Here is a 17821-nt window from a genome sequence, read left to right on the forward strand (position 1 = left end):
TTTTGTAAGAAGTCGAGAGTATTTTTATTTATTTAATTTCGTGCTCGTTAAGTGTACTGATTGTGGCCAACGATTTTATTGTAACAATACAACAATTTGTTGGTTAGAGTATTTAGACACTTCTGTGAACAATTTAAACTGGTTGGTTATCGCTGGGCGCTGATGATTTGCAATTAAAATTTAATTCAATTTAATTGAAAATACAAAACGATTGATCAAATCTGCAGTGGAATAGTGGATGAAGATGTTACAGTTTTCAATTTAGTTCAGTAAGTTTATTGTTGATTGGTTTCTAGTTTGCTTAACCAAAATATAGCTTTTATTTAATAAATATTAATGAGGTTGTTACTGTTGCTGGATTGCATTGTTATTTGCAAAATGATATGAATGCGTGCTTTGAAGGAAATTTGTTTTGTTTTTTGGTTTGTTTGTTGGCTTAGAACTGAACTTGCCCGTTGTTTCCAATGCACCTGCATGCTGCTGTTGTTGCTGTTGTTGATACTGCTACCTCCATTGTTAACTGTCTAAGGCCATGGCCACTGTCTTGCAGTGCCCATTGTTTGGATGCTTGATACACGTCTTTTGTTTTTTGGACCACCGCTTGGGCAAACAATGCACCCCAGTCCTGTTGACTGCCGCCCAGCTCTGCTCAGTTGAGTTGAGTTCAGTTCAGTTCTGTCCTGGCCCGTGGCTGTAATTACATCGTTTCCTATACGACAAGCAGTGGCATACATACATATGCATATATAAGTGTGGCTGCCTCTTTTTATGTACAGATACAAGTGTACGTCCATGACACCTGCAGTGCAACGTTGTGGGCTGTTAACTGCAGCTTCAATTGGCCATTGTCTCTGCCCATCTATAAACGTCTCTCGCTCTCTCTCTCTATCTGTCTCTCTCTCTGTTGCTCCTCGTGTGCTTTGTGTTGCTTTTCGTTAGGTGTACATTGTTATGCCAAACAATTGGGCGCTCCCATCTCCATCTCCACCTTCTCTTACTGTCTGTCAGACTGCCGGAAGTGTTGCTGTCCCCGCTCTCTGTGCCTGAATCCGAATTCATTTTTCGCTTAGCTCTACACAATGTGGATGGATCGGTGAACATGTCGCCGCCTGACTATCTGTGTATGAGTGTGAGTAGCTGCCTGTGTTTGTGTATGTGTGTGTGTGTGTGTGTGTTAGTTCAGTTTGTTAGCGGTCATTGTGCGCCCTACAGTGCAGCAATGAAGGCGTCTTGCAGCGTCCGTGCCATGTCTTGAAGCGTTCTTTTGTTGTCAATTGCGCTGCGGGGCGTAAATAAATTGATAAATGCAGCTGACTACCACTTACACACACACACACACACAAACACACATGCACATACACATGTGAAATGTTAATTAGTTGCATGCTCGTGCAGCCTTTGTATGGCTGTCATTCATTCCTTATTTTCCGTTCGTTTGCTTGTGTGTTTGATCTAATTTGAAACACTAATTTAATTGATGTCTAGCACTTCAATTGAATCTCTCTGCCAATCCATCTGTCCATCCATCTATTCAAACATATTTGTATATACTATATATGTTAAAGGTCGGCACTTATGTGCTCTCGATGCCAGCGGGGCATTGCGTTCATCAGTTTCGATTCGTTTCGTTTCGTTCCTTTCGGTTGTTCGTTTTTGCAGCTTAACAAAATGGCGGGTGTGCTAAATGCCTTCATTAAAAATGGCGAAAGTGCACAGCGCACTGCCAAAATGACGACGTGTCGACCTTTCCCAGCTTTGCGTACCAAACAAAGCGACAGCAGAGAGCAAAAAGCAGTGAGCGGCAGTGGCAGCAGCAGCAGCAGCACCAGCGATGCACAAAGCCCAAAAGTGCTCGCTAAAGCATTTGTAGGTGTGTCTATGCGTGTGTATATGTGTGTGTGTGTGTGTGTGTGTGTGTGTGCGTGTATAGTTGCATTAGTGCAGCTGACATTGCTTTATGCCGCTCTGGGTCGTGTGTCAAAGCGCTGCGTTTGCTATTTGCTGTTTTGTTGTTGTTTTTCCTGTTAGTGCTTCTGCCGTCGTCGTTGTTGTTGTTGTCGCCATCGCCATCGTCACCGTCATCGTCGTGCTCAGCATTTGTTTCTTTATTCTTTTCGCTTTTTTTTTAGTCCATTTTCCACTTTGGCCTTTCATGCATAGCTCGCACGCGTTTCTGAACCAACTGACACATTTAAGTGCTGCCTGGCAATTCAAAACCCCCGCGCACTCACATACTCGTACACAAAAAAAAATATCAGCTGTTGCAGTGTTGCAGCGCCCTTAAGTAGGCAATACAGATGCAAAATGCATGAGCGTCGTGCATTGCACTGGCATTGATAGCTCTCCTGTCCTTGCTGTTGTTGTTGTTGTTTTTCTTCCACCTAGTTGTTGGTGTTATAAAAAGTATAACTTTATTTAAGTTCAAATTCGGTGAGTTAGAAAATAGTACGCATACTTATAGATGTTTTATGTATGTGTGTGAATTTGGAATGCCGTTTAGTTGATTTCGATTGAAATGTGCTTATATCCATTAACCAAATGTATAACAAGGCATAACAAGGCAGGGTAACCAAATTGTTCAGTTCTTTGTTTCAGTTCTTCTCTTTTCAGTTTCTTCTTGTAGACCTCACAAAGCAAAGCTTGTGAGCGGACGGAACGGACTTTTTTTTTCTTAACTAGCTAATTATATAAAAAATACCAGCAAATAATTAAAAATGTTCTTGAGGTTTTAAAAATAGCTTCTCAACATTCCATTTCTCTTCTTAGACGGTTTTTTTTAATTCCAGTTTTTACGAGCATTGCAATCTTAGTTTGTTTTAGGAAAGAAATTACATTTCAAAGGCCTGGCAAATATTGAAAAAGAATTCCAAGTATGTAAGAACTACATCGCAGAAAATCTTAGAAACTGAAAAATGTTAATTAATGTTAAATGTTTTACAAAACTGTAGTACGAATAAAGAAAGCATATAGTTTCTAATGGGTTATTGACTTGAAATGAAATGGATTTGTATTCATAAATAACATAAATAAATAAAATGTTTAAAAATCATGTAAATAGTACAGACTGAATTTTATGAAATAAGTAAATTTTGTTTACTCTCAGCCTATTTTTATGCTCGCCGGCCAGAGTGTTCGGTTATTTATTTTGGGCCCCCTAAAGAAAATATGATGTTTAGGTTAACAATAACTCGAAATAACCTTCACTAGCAAAAGACAAAACGCAGCTTCTTTATTTGTCGCTCAGAAATCAATTATGTAACTAAGCTTTGCTTCATTTAAGCTCATTTCTAGCATAATTTTACATTCTAGGATGGCCAGCAAATGTACAAAATTTAATGAACTGGATTATAAATAAAAAAAAATGATTCCAAAATAAATCGGCTTGTTCTAAAGATTCTCTGATTTTTAATTTATTTATTATTTATTTATTATTATAACTAATTGAGTTTTTTTTTTAATAACAAAATTCTAGTTTCACACTAAATATTTGATGTTAAAATAGTTAGTTTTATAATTCAACACAATAACAACACAATTATTTGCAATAAAATGTTTTAACAAATAGAAATGTTCGTGGCACAATTTAAATTTAAATTATCTGACTGCTGTCAGACTGATGAGCATTGCCTCTCTGTGAAGAAAAAAAAATGCAATCCCCACAGCCTTGGCAAAAGCAGTAGTGCATATAAGTATTTTTGTAAATATGTGCGTATGTTTGTTCTACATATGTCGCACATGGGCCTGTTTAATGGCCAAGTTACTGCCGGAAAACTGGCGAGCAGCGCAGCTGAAAAAGCAAAAGTCCAACGCAGTAAGCAAAAAACTGAAGCATACGTTAAGGCGCCGTGCGGTGAGCAGTGACTGAGACTACCCAGTCAGCATTCAGACAAACTTACAAATTTCCCGTAGTTATTCAACAATTTAACTTATACGCTTTCTGAAAAATGGGAAGTGGGAAATTTCGAAAGAATGTTAAACCCGACAGTGAACCACTCTGTACTTAAGGACGAGTTTTGTTAATACCCTGTTTTCCATAAACAGTAAAGCTACATAGATTCGTATACCGTTTTTCTGAAACATGTAAATTTAGTTAAATCATGAAAATAATAAAATTGAATTGTACTATGATGAAACAGTAACAACAATAAACTTTGAAATACTCTGTACATATGTGTAGAATAATTATGCGTGTCTATGCGTGTTTGTATGTGTCTGTATATGTCTCGTGGGCTTGTGCAAAGCCGCAGCAGCAGCAACAACAACAACTGCGGGCAAATATTAAATTAATGGCTAGAACTTCCTGTGAAATAGGCCTATCTTAATGAAGCCTGCTACACGGACTTATAATCACTCACTAAAGGTGTCTGCCAATTTTGAGTCAGAAATGTATGGATATAAGTATGAATTATTTAAAGATCGCAAGGTATTTATTGGTCTTGTTTCGTGCCCTTTTTATCAAACACATAATACAAGAATACGACAAATATGGAACCCCCGCTGCAAAGTGGAGGAGTAGTATTAGAATAAAATTATTTTGCCCAAGTTTTTCTTTGAGCATTTTTTTGTCACCAAGAGCTTTGATCACGTGCACAATAAAAACACTCCATATGGTGCCTGCCGCAGCGATGCCTTTTTAGAATAAGCCTGTTATGTATTTTATGGCACTCTTTTGCCGGCAAAAATGTTTGCTGGGTGATTCAACAAGTGCGTCTGAGTGTGTGCCCGAGTGTGTGTCTGCGTGTGTGAATGTGTCAACTGGCAAACGTTAAACAAAAAACCAAACCAGAGCACATGGGACAACAAGAACTTTTCTTTTTTGTCTGTTGGCAGCCCGCGGCCACGTTGACCCCAATCGCAATCCCCAATCCCCAACCCTCGCCCTGGCACGCTGCGTCCAACTGACGAGCGCTGCTTGTCGCACGCTGCTAATTGATTTCAATGCCCAAGGGCCGGTTGCACAACAGCAAAATTTGGAGGAATACAAAGTTCATAGCATAAACAAAAAATGCACTCTACTGTCGACTGTCGACGTGCTGTCTAAGCGCTTCTCTATCCACATCCACGTGCACATTCACGTCCACTGCTCATTTACGATTGACATAATCGCCGTCCCTCGCACAGACTCTTTCAATCGAGCCGGCCTACCGTCAGCTAGCAGCTTAATTATATTTTCAGTTTTGCCAATTGTTTGCCATTTGCCAAAATCCAGCCAAGGCCAACTTAATTAATTTCTGGTCCTCCCTCATTCACTTACGCGTTCCTTTTCATCTCTCCGCGGTTACTTCTGTACTGGTGTACTGGTACTGATGGGGCGTTTAGTTTATGAGAAACTGCAGGTACGAGTAGTTTAAGGCCACCAAACTTTTCATCCAATCAACTGTGGCGCAAAACAACAATAAAGGCGAAAACTTTGTACCTGAAGTTTTGGCTGCTTTGGCAAATGTGACGCGAGCGCCAGCATTTTAATTTGGCTAATTAATTTTTGGCACAAAACCAAAAATCTCAAAAACTTTGATGCTGCCGCTACCCGATTCACAAGAAAACAAAAATTACATTTTTTGCACAGCATTGAGGGGGAGGTTGTAAAAGTCTTAAGGTTGTAAAAGTCTTTAGTAACGCCAACGGGCGCAGATAGTTTTAGTGAGCAACAACAGATAGGGAGATGTGGATTTCGGTTCCGAAAGGCTAGAGGCTAGAGCAGGGCACGGAAGCTATTGTCTGGGCATGCAACACTTAACAACTGTTCGCATAGGTTGATGAGGTTAAATTGTGGCGCATGCCGCTCGACACACTTGGGTTCGGTTAAAAGCTAGTGCCATGCCCATGTGGACTAAGATAGGCTCCTCTCAGAACCAACGCACTGGTTAGCCAGATCAGCTGGTCAACAGCCTATACAGAGCGTACAAACTTAAGGCTGGACTTTGTCAAGGCTGGGCAAGTGCATATCAGGTGAAGGATAGATACGACTTCATTTTGACAGATTCTGTAATAATCGTTACACCAGATGCTTAGACTACGTGAATATGTATCACTCGAGTTTGCATGTGACGATAGGCATATGTAATACCTTTTTTCCTGGAAAAATTCGATTCATCGGTATGATCATTTTTGTATTTTTCTGTCCCTCTTGGAGTGTTTTAGGAGCTATATAAATGTTTTTAATCAAATGGTCAATATTTTTCTTTGAGTTTCTTTTTTAATAAAAGTAAAACTAAAGCTGTAATTGTGCCTGAAAATATGGATATGGAAAATAAAGATTTTTCTTTTTTAGCCCAAAACTGTACTACAGGGCTTCTTCTTGGCTTATTGTTTAAAGATATACGAGTGAGCGGATGAATAAAATTAAAAAACATTTTGCAATTATTATAGTACATAACACGCTTTTAAATAAGCTGTCTACAATAAGGTTAACAGCTATGTACATATGAGGTGCATCAAAGGGCAGTCGTGTCAATTTTTCATTTTATGACTCCGGATAAGTAAGCGTTTTCTATAAATCCCAGCAGTTGGAAAGCAATCGTTTACCACCTGAATATAATTATGCGTATTAAAGAATCAATAATAAAATCATGCCAGTCGTAAAATATTTGTATCATTTAATAAAAATGTGCAGATTTTGTAAAAGCAGTGGCTATGAGCAAGATATTGATATTTATTTCTTATTAAGTGTTTTTTCCATTGAACTTATATTAATAAAATGTAATTAATTCAGACAATGTTATATTTGGATAGTAATTTAAATGAATTACTATAATAACTGGCAATGGTAAGGTACAAAAACAAAAACATTAACTTAATCACCAAATGTTCCTAAAATACATAGTTCGTATAATAGTTTAATATATGTACATATGTTTGTGATTCCTTGCTGTCGAGAGTTCTGATAACAATCGAATAAAACTATTATGGTAGAAGAATATTTGTGCAAATCGATATATGAGTGATGAGGCCAATTATGAATGCGTCCGTAAACGCATTTTCATTCCACAGTCTGGGTCCGATCTGCACGCCACTGATTTACTGGGCCATGGCTGAAATGCACTCGTTTTGTGGAATTTTTGACAAACGTATTGAGAATGTTTAATGGCTGTTAAACAAAAGCCCGAACTCGTAGCTGCCGTTGCCGTTGCCGCCACCGCCGCCGTCGCCACTGCAGGAAGGAAACCGGAAGTGTGTAATTTAAGCAGCAGCAGGAAACTTGCAACCAAAACGCAACAAGCAGCAAAAGCCGCTGCAAAACATTAACAACAACAACAACAACAACAACATCCAGCAACCGACACCTAACAAGCAAACGGACAACGAACAGCTAACAGGGAACAGCGAGTAACCAAAACCGTCGACAAACTGCACAGGTGGCTGGGACTTGCTTGGGGTTTTTGTGGCTGCACGCGGCAAGTGCTGTTGGGGAGAGGAGTGGGTGGATGGCTTAGTGGTTTGCAAAGCAGTAACGCCATTTAAATGCAGTGCAAAATATGCAAAAATTTGTAAAACGACAAAATGCACTTAGCTGGCTGTTCTTGTTGTTCTTGTTGTTGCTGTAGTGTTCGTGGCATCGTTATTGTTGTTGTTGGCATTGTTGAAGCACAAAACAAGCGGCCAACTGTTAAAACTGCCTCACACACACACACACACACACACAGACACACACTTGCTGTCATCCTCCAGTTGGCTGAAGCTGCAAAAATCGTGCCAAGTTCTGTGCTAAAAGAACCGAAAAATGAAATTTAACAGAAATAACTAGTCAGACACACACACACACACATACACAAATATGTATGTATATTTACAACTATAGAGACATGGGGCCAACATTTATGGCCAAAGCAAATGGCAGGAGCCTGGCAGCGTCTCAAGTGGCTATAATAGCTGGCGGGCGACGTGCAGGAAGCGGCTGTTTTGTTGCCATTGCTGTTGTTGCACTGTTGGAAGTGTCACAGGAAACCGGAAGTGCGGCAGATAGCAAAGCAGAGTTGACTGTGCCATGAATGTACTTACTACAGAAGCAGAGGTACAGACCCAGGTCCAGACCCCTCAGAGTCCAGTGGCACAGACAGTTGGACATAAACGGCTAGACGCTGCACAGTGTATTGAAATTGAAAAAATGTTGTTCAGATGTTTGATGATAACAAATTATAATATATGAATTATTCAATGGGATTCAATGGGATTGGTACTGCTCCTACCCAGACCTGTTCCATGGATTTACTCAAGAATTTCTTGAGGCTTTTCTCGTTCTACTAATAAGTGACTCGACACACGTAGATTAAAACAGGATGTGTCTGTACGTGTTTTAGGAACCGCTATGGAACCTAAAATTCGAAAGCATTATATGGTATTCTGTTTATTTGATTAATTTACTTAAACAGTAACCAATACATTGAATAACTACACAACTAATCCATGTTGAATTGTGTGAAAATACCGCGGAGAAGGCGGACACTGTTGCTCTTTGTAGAGGTCGAAATTCGCGAAAGTTCACAAAACAAGCAAAATGTAGTTACACACCTAATATTACTGTTAGTTTTTTTTATATATACCTTAACATATCCTAGCCATTTTCTCAAGAATTTTGAGAACGTGTACTATTTTTTAAAGCTTGCCAAATGTAAGTTCGAATGTCAGAAAACACACAGAGTATTAATAGTATAAATAAAGGCGACGTTGTGCTTCTAGAAATAATGCTGAAAAAGCTACTAGAGATTCAAACCTTCGCTAATTGAAGCTTTTAATACTAGCTTGTATGTAAATAATAAAATAATTTTTAATCATTGTGCGTCGAAAAAACAACGCTTTTTTTCTAAAATGAAGAGAATTCGTGTGTGTAGTGGAAATGCTTTTCATTTAAACACTTACAAGAATAAGAATAGAAAATAAAAGAATTACCTTAATGGAGTGACAGAAAAGTTAACATTTTTGTTCGAATGCACATTTTTAAAGCATTCTAGAGGTCATCAATTTTGAAATTACTTGTATGTCATTATGTAAAACGTTAAGTTCTACATCGTATAAATGTAATGGTCGACAAACTGAATGGATTTTAATTCTCCCTTCCCTATTATTATGTACATATGTACATACATATGTTAATAATATTATTAACCTATTTCTAATACATTATAAATATAATATTATTTGTAAAATAGTTTATAAGGCATAATCACTAGCGTTGGTATCGTAGTATGTTTTTAGCATTAATGAGCATGGCTCGGCAATTAGGGCATTTTAATGAATCCTGATAGTTATGCGGATAAAATGATGCAGAGCTGGACTTAATGGACTGAAAAAAAAACGTTCTACAAACCTACACACTTTTATCTAGCCTTGAACGATTTATTCAGCTAGGGGTCTGCTTGTGTTGAAAAGAGAATCTTGAAAAATATGAGACTAAATGCACTGTGCGTTAGGATTGGAAGGTCTGTTGCCATAAAATTCCAGCCAACATTACCGACACATTTTGATGCACTCGCACGCACACACACTGTACACCCAGGACACCAGAAATCTATTGATGAGCCTATGGGGGCATGTGCTTGCATTTAAAGCTCTACATCTTACAAAAACTCACGAAAATCGGGTCAAGTGAACATGGAAAACATTCTTGACTGTTCCCAGTTGAAAAATTAAAAATTACACACCTGTCTGTCATCGAAAGTACTTGTAGACTGTTATTGAAATGTTGTGTATTTTGTTGTTTTCGAAATACACTTAAACAAAAATTACTTCTTCTGAAGACAATTTAAAACACGCTATTGTAAATAATTTGAAGGATTTCTTAAACGAGCTAGTGGATTAAGCACCCACAAGCTGTCCTAATTATTTTTTCAATTAATGATGCCTCATACATCGCTTATAAGTAATATTAATTACATTATAACTATTCAGATAGTAGTAATTGGCCTAAATAAATGTTTAATGCAAATAAAAAATTAAAATGTATTAAAGATAGAATGCCACGTTAATAGTGTATCCTTTTTAAGGCTAACATAAGGAGTCTATAGTTGGGATTGAAATTCTGATTTCTGATTCCTCCCTCTTGCATTTTTAAACACTCAACTGTTGAGGTGTTTGCGAATAAATGATTAATAATATTTTTTATTGTCGAACCGATCAAACCTCACCTATCAGATAATGGAAGACCAGGTCCAGGTGTTAAGGTTGGGCAACCTTTCTATTTTCCATACTGACATTAATTTCAATTTCTGCCTTGACCTATATAGTGATATATGAATATGAACAATTAAATAAAAACGTTCGAAAATTCAAATATAAATACAATTTTTTATTTTTTTTTATTGAAACACACGTGCGATTGGACTTCAAATATTTTCGCAAAATATTTCGTCGCATGCTCCTTGTTGCGGAGCTTCCAACACAGCAAATCAATTAGAGAGGCTGCCAAAAAAATGTGAACAACAATTTTAATCGATTTTTGCGAACTTCACTAATTGCTGTACACTCCTTGCCAGCATGGAAGCGTTGTGGGAATAAGTTGTTGGCAGCTTCGTAAGAACTTAGCCAAAACTAATGGCGAACCTGCTTCGCTGGCTTTGATGTTGCATCGTAGTCCTTCCTATGCATCCGCCAGCTGCCCGTCTCTTTATAGAGTATACGTACCATATAATATTTTTGCTGCTTAATTATGTACCCATTTAAACATGGGGCCGACTACATGCATACATACATACATACTTAGTGGAACCGGGCTGCCTTTGTGGTAGATTTTCAATTGAATGCATTTCATTTCATTCGTGACGAGCGCACGCCCCTTCCTCGCTCCGTCTGCATCGAAATCTTTGCCTGGCGTTCGACTGACAAATTTCTTAATTGCAAGAAATAGAGGAAGGCAGCCGGGCAGCAGCTTTTCATTTAGTTTTTCAAGTGTTTTGGAGCAGTACGGACGAATGCAAAAACTGAGTGAATGGTGAATGGGGCGGGGATAGTAATGGGAGGAGCGGGGACGACATTGGGCAGCAGCATCAAATGCTCAAATAATTTTTATTTGCAAAAACAAAGACGGAGCGGAGAAAGGTGAGGAGGAGGGGGGGGGGGGGGTGAATATGGAACGAAATGGCTGAAAGTGTTTTTGTGCACGGGCCTTTTTAATAGCGCTTAATGGTCTAGTAAAGGGGTGCGGTTGAATGGCAGAAGGGTGTCCAAGTGACATGCAGTGCGGCAGGGGATGAGGGGATGATGTTCTTGTTGTTGCTACGTTGCTACAACCTTGAAACAAGTTTTTCAGCCAACAAAATGGAATTTAATTCAAATTGAATAAAAAAAAGAACACAACAAAAGAAAAATGCTTGTTCAAGGGTGAGGGTGAGGGTGCAGGTGCAGGGCAACGGCTTGGGCCACAAAAGCATATGGCGAGCGAACACACACACACACACACACACACACACATACATTTATACATAGATAAAGGGTCAGAGACAGTGACAGACAAATCGCAACTATGCCTTGGCATAGTTTTTGGCCTAAAATAAACATGTTTATTGCCACACACATCACATACTCGCAGTAGTTGAATAGTTGGACTTGCCCCCAGCCCAAGCGTTGGTTTTCGTTGCTTTTATCTTGGCAGTAACACAAGGTACAAGGCCGAAAGGGGTAGACGACAACAACAACAACAACAAAAACAACGATAATTGTAACAGTAACAACAGCGGCTAGTGTGCTTTGTTGCTGCTGTTGTTATTGTAACAAAGGTCAAAAGTATTGTTGTTGCTGGTGCTGATTCTGTTTCTGCTTCTGCTTCAGTTTCTGTTTCTGTTTTTGTTTCTGCTGCCACTGCCACTGCGACGAGTGTCTGACACATGTGTGCAGGTCAAAAGGCGGCCTTAAGGATTGTGGGCGGGGCAGCTGATGTTGGCGCCGGTTGGGAGTACGGTTGCAGGCTTTGGACAGGCCTGTTCTGACAGTTGTCACGCTTTTTGGCCTTGCGAACTTGCAGTCGCTGTTGTTTTTGTTGTCGCTTTGAGTGGGTCTCAAGGTGAGGCAACAACAGCTGCAACAACTACTCACCACATAAGTGCAGTTGGCAGGCCAGACGCCCAGTCAAATGTTCAAATGTCCGCCATTCCCTGTTCCTTTGCCTTCATCTAGTCCCATCCAATGCACACTGGTCTTCAGTCCAAGTCTATTGTAATTCTTATTATTTCAAGGGATACCATTTTCCTTTAAAATAAAAAATATTTCCATCAACTAAATGGAATGTTAGAATTTCTTCAACGCAAATCTAAACTATAAGTAGTTGTGTTTCGTGGAACACATTCAAAATCAAAATAGCGTAGAGGCATGTTTTCCAAAGTTTCGCAAAAATATTTGTAATGAATTGTTTTTAATTAAAGAAATATAGTATTTTAAAATGTAACGAAATGAATTAAGAACAAGGCGAACAAGCGCGACAATTAAAAATATCCTGTACCTGAAAAATGTTCGACTCTGTGCTTTTAGCAGCACCATTTTTTCGCTAATAACTTTGGTTAAGATAATCCGATTTTGATGGTAGAAATGGTAGAAAAAGGTATGTTAATTATGTAAGCTTTGCTGATGAAGTTCTGGAACATTGGACAGCATTGACGCAATTCAGTGTTGGGCTAAGAGGCTGATAAATATAAAATAAATATTTGAACTGGTATTGCCTAGGGAATGGAAGAGTCTACATACATATATGTATACATACATGGTCTAGTAAGTGTGGACAAAATCCAGTTATTTCATCAAACAGACATGTCTATTTCGATGTGTCACGTCAAACGTCAAAACGTCCTTTTCTTTGCTATACTATATTCTTTGCATGAAACTAATATTGTACACCCTTTTAGCCTTGAAGTACATAAAATAATAATCTATCTACAAAGTAAAGAGAGAGATAGATAGTCACACTTCCAGAAGTGATTGCTTAAACTAATTAACTGTTAGACTTATTGATACGTCTTCATAGTTCTTGAATGCTCATCAGCCGTTTGTACAGCTGTTTTATGGTTCACACAGAGATGTTATTTTATTAATTTTCTTATTATGAAAAGATATACCTGATTGTTTTTAGAACTCTTTTAATAAATATAAATACCCACTGAAAGATGCGTATGAGTATGTGGATACCGAATAGTAAAAGGTGGACGTTAATATTCAAATTCAAAGAGACGTCTGGCAACCAAAATACTCGAAAGAATAGCGGTAAGAAAGAGTATGTACGAGTAGCAGTGTTTGAAGTCAGACGCAGTGTCAGAAACTATTTGAAAGACGTTTCGACCATTTCGATAAAGTATAATACTATTATATTGGGATCCCTGACAACCCCTTACAAACTAAATGCCTTAGCCAATAATATTCAATAGAATGCAGTCGTATAGGACTTTTTAATACTTTTCGAAAATACTAATCTTCAAATGATGGTCGAAGAAAATTCGCTTGGGAGACAGAAGGAGGGAGGGGAGGGAAGGATGGTGCACATAAAAAAGTTGAAAATGCAAGAGCATTATAACGTGGCTTTTGGATTAAGGATTAGTGTTCATGAATAAGTCTGCTTGCTTGCTTATGTACTTTATGAAAATATCTCAAAATTTATATGAAATACAATACATCCATATTGATTTAGAGGCACTGTACGTCGTTGGTTGCTGTACCAACTGTCGCTTCATTTATATATATGTGTATACATATTATATACATACATACTGTACATATATACATACTTGTACAAGCATAAAAGTTGGCTGCCATTTCTCGTGTTTATACAGAGCCGTGTACTTAGTAAGTATGCGTGCAGCATTTTAACGCTAAAGCGAATTGTGTTGGTAATTTTTGAACACATTTTTGCCTGGCCACGAGTCAACGAATTTGTGAAGAAGCTCTGAAGAGGGGAGGCCGCCATCGTTTAGCCGTCTGGCCAATTAGTCAAGTTTTTAGCGCCGGCTAATGGATGGGCAGCAGGACGCGCTGGTTAATCAACACCCAGCCACCTAAAGATGGAGTAAATTATTTTGCAATTTGGCCAAGTTGTTGACCATTTTTAGAACGGGCGCGTACGCCTACTGAACCGCCTGCCGGGGCAGCAATTAAAAACCAGGACGCAGACTATTGTCAGCTGAGAAAACAACAACAGTACCAGCAATAACAATAGCGAAACAATGGCGCGCAAATCATTTAGCCAAGTTTAATTGAAAATTATCAGACGACGCAGCGCAAATTCAAAAATTGTCAATGGCCATGGACCGAGGCTAACTTCATCTCCACAGCCAGGTGTACTTGAGTTTAAGCCCTGAGCCCAGAGCCCAGAGCACAGAGCACTGAATACTGAGCACTGAATACTGAGCACTGAACACTGAGCTTGGGACCCGACCGTTTGCCGTGTGCGAGCCGACACGTTTTCATTGTTTGATAAAATGAAATTTAATGGCACTGAGCATGGCCAGCGGCAGCAGCAGCATCAGCATCAGCAACAACAACAACAACAGCAATAAGAACAACACCAAGAGTATGACAACAAACAGAAATTGAAACAGAGCGGCTATGAATTTTCAGTCGTTGGCAAGACGATGGCCATGCCATAGCCCGCCTGCCCTGGGGCAACCACCAGACACACACACACACACATACACACACATACACTGTCATACACACACTTAGCTTACTCCCCTGCGCAGTTTGGGGCTAGTTTCAGTCCCCAGACAAACAAACAAGCAAACAACAACAACAGCAACAACAATGATGACGATGGCGAGCGGGCGAATGTTCAAGATAATTGAATGAAAATTCATTCGTGTGCTTTTCGATTTGGGCAAAACTTTTGCCTTGTTGTCGACTTTGTTGCTGCTTCTGCTGCTGCCGCTGCTGCTCCTACTCCAGATCCTGTTGTTGTTGCTGATGTTTTTCTTTTTTTTTTTGTCAACAAAATTCTTAGCATTTCCGTTGCGGGGGCCCCAAATGTATTTACATGTCGTCGTCATTTCCGAGAGACAGACCCAACAGAACCCGTGCAGAAATCGAATTAGAATTTGTGGTGTTTCTTGTTGTTTTTGCTGTTGCTGCTTTCGCTTTTGCTGTTGTCTTACTTGTTTAATTTGTCAATGCTGTGAGGCGTAAGAAGAGGGCAGGGCAGTTGACCGCAGTTCAAAGCCAGCCTATGCCTTTATAATTTTATTCTACTCATATTCCAGTTCCTGTTGACAGACATTCGCTTAACTGTTGGCTTGCTCGTAGAATCCTAACCACACAGCTCAACAAGTTGATTGATTTCACTTAAAACATAATTTGCACAGCAACACAAGACAAACCGAAGTCATAGAAGTAATTGCAAAAGGTGAACATCCGTCTACTCGAGAGAGTGTCCTGTAATTGATACTAATATCTCAATTTGTCGAAGGCTCAATTAATTCGAGCAGCATGAAGCCTCAAGGAATGATGTAGGACTCGTATTAATAGTTGTTAAATTGATTTTGGATAATTTTCTGAATATTTGCTAACAAATTTTACAATACGAATTGTCAGTGTTCGGTGAAAGGCATTTTCATTCATTTCATCATGGAATCTTAATACCTATCAAAAGTTGTAGCAAGTTTAGTTCGACCTGGTTGATAAAGCAAATTAATGTTGATGTTTATTATAAAGCCTAAGCGTCAAATGTAGCAACAGGCAAAAGGTGTTGTGGCGTACTCCATTTTTTGTATGTATTGGCAGTTTCACAAGACGAATCGATATAGATATGCCCGCCTGTCTGCTAGTTCGTTTAAACCTATATATATATATATATATATATATATATATATATATATGTATATAGATTTGTTCAATCCAACCGCAGATCAAACACATTTACTTTACATATCTCTAATAAAGCAACTTTTTGGTTATATTCGTTTAATCTGCAAACATACTTGTTATACAAATTTAAAAATATTTCAAATTATTGGGCAGTCTTGAACATTTTTATTTTATGCATAGCTGTCACAGCACTAAGCTAAGCCTATTATTATTAATACTGTGGCAAATCAGTTGTTAAAATATTCTCGAACAACATAACTTTTTCGATGGTGTTGTCAAAAGGAAAATTGCATAAAGAAACATTTAACTAATAAGGCTACTATTGAGAAAGGACCAGTACAGTAAGCTATTCCGTATATTGTTATTAGTGCCGTAAGTGTGCGGATTAATCTAAATTTCAAGAGCTACCATTATATTCACAAATAGGCAGTTACTTTAATTAAAAGCCTAATAACTAATTTTTAGCTACAATTCAGTGTTTGTGTCTCGCAACAAAAGCTCGTGATAAACTCTTGCTCCAGATGACGGAATTTTGCTGCAGAAAATCAGACTTGAGCAGGAAATGGTCACCTTATCGGGCTGGTCAACATACTATACATTAATGAATGTCGAACTTTGCAGGCTTCGAAGCGGCTGCTGCCAGCAACAATCTGGACGGAGCCGGGGGTTGCTGCTTAAAGCTGTAATCAGGCGCGGCTTTGACAGAAGCATAAAAAATGGGGCGCCCTCTTATATTTGCTTTTGCTTTTGCTTTTGCCTTTGCCTTTGTCGTTTTGCGTTTTGCGTTGCCATTGATTGCCGCATGGATTTGTGTGCTTGTGCGTGTGTGGCACATGGTACCTTTGTGGCATTGTGCATATGCCACATACGTATGTATATTCTAATCCTTATCCCATAGGCATTAAATCAACTTAATGCTGTGATTTTTTCCTCTCGTATTGCCATTCGTCCATTTTATGTTTTTGTACCCTGCACCCAAAGGGTATACTAGTTTAGTGGAAATGTTTGAAACACAGGAAAGGAGGCGTGAATATATTCTTGTTCAGTATTGTCCGCCTGTCTGTATGATCTCAGAAATAATATATAATATATAAAATAAAAAACTTCGTATTCAGATTTTGAGAAATTACACGTTTGTAAGTTTTTTGTGCCCTGACTCTCTGTGTCTTCTGTAAATCTAGAAATTGCTTACCTAAATCTAACAATTCTATACGGAAGGTGCTTATATGTTAAGTTTCATTGTGTTAGGTCTTTTGTAATGGCCCTTGCTCTGTTGCTAATTTGGCTCAACACCGTGCTCCACACACTCGCACGCATAGACACGCATTGAATTGACTAGACAAACCATCGATGTACATTTTTGTCAATAAATTAATATGTATTTTGTATTTTAATACTTCAATTTAATTAAGGAAATTTCGAATTTTTTGTAATAACTTTTGTTGCTTTGTTGGAGTGAGTACAGGGTATTTCAGAGTTTAAACCCGCTCGGGCACAGCATTTCATTCTTGTTTGTTATTGCAAGGCATGCTAAGCGCATAGCAAATTGAATTTAAAGCCAGCTTTGGGGGGTGTTGGCTAAGTAATTTTTCATTTGTTTGTCACACACGCACACAAGCACACACAAATGTGAAATGTGTGCGTGTGGAAGTCGCTAGGAGGTGGCTGCTTAATTGAACGCCAGCCTAAAAGCATGCTATCCTTTTATTACAAGCACTATGCAATTTCCCTTTCCGATCAGGAACTTTGACACGTTAGCCACGCTTCTTCTCACTGCTTGCTGCTCGTGTCAGATTTCAGTTGCCTTATGTTTATGCTTTATATTTATTTCTGCTACTGTTCGTATTGTTGCTGCTGTTGTTGTTGTTGTTGTGAGTTTTCCATGCCGCCTTTCAGCAAATTCCTCGTTCCTTTCAATGTCAGCAGTGGCAAGCAATTTACAATATCGAGACAGCGCCGCAACCTTCGTTTGAGATTTGTGCGGTAGCAACAACTTTTACCTGTGCTTTTTTCCTTGTTATTTTTTATATTATTTTTACACAGTGCAGCTGCT

The sequence above is a fragment of the Scaptodrosophila lebanonensis genome, unplaced genomic scaffold (assembly GCF_003285725.1).
Source record: "Scaptodrosophila lebanonensis strain 11010-0011.00,11010-0021.00 unplaced genomic scaffold, SlebRS2 tig00000129-arrow-arrow-pilon, whole genome shotgun sequence".
NCBI lineage: Eukaryota > Metazoa > Arthropoda > Insecta > Diptera > Drosophilidae > Scaptodrosophila > Scaptodrosophila lebanonensis.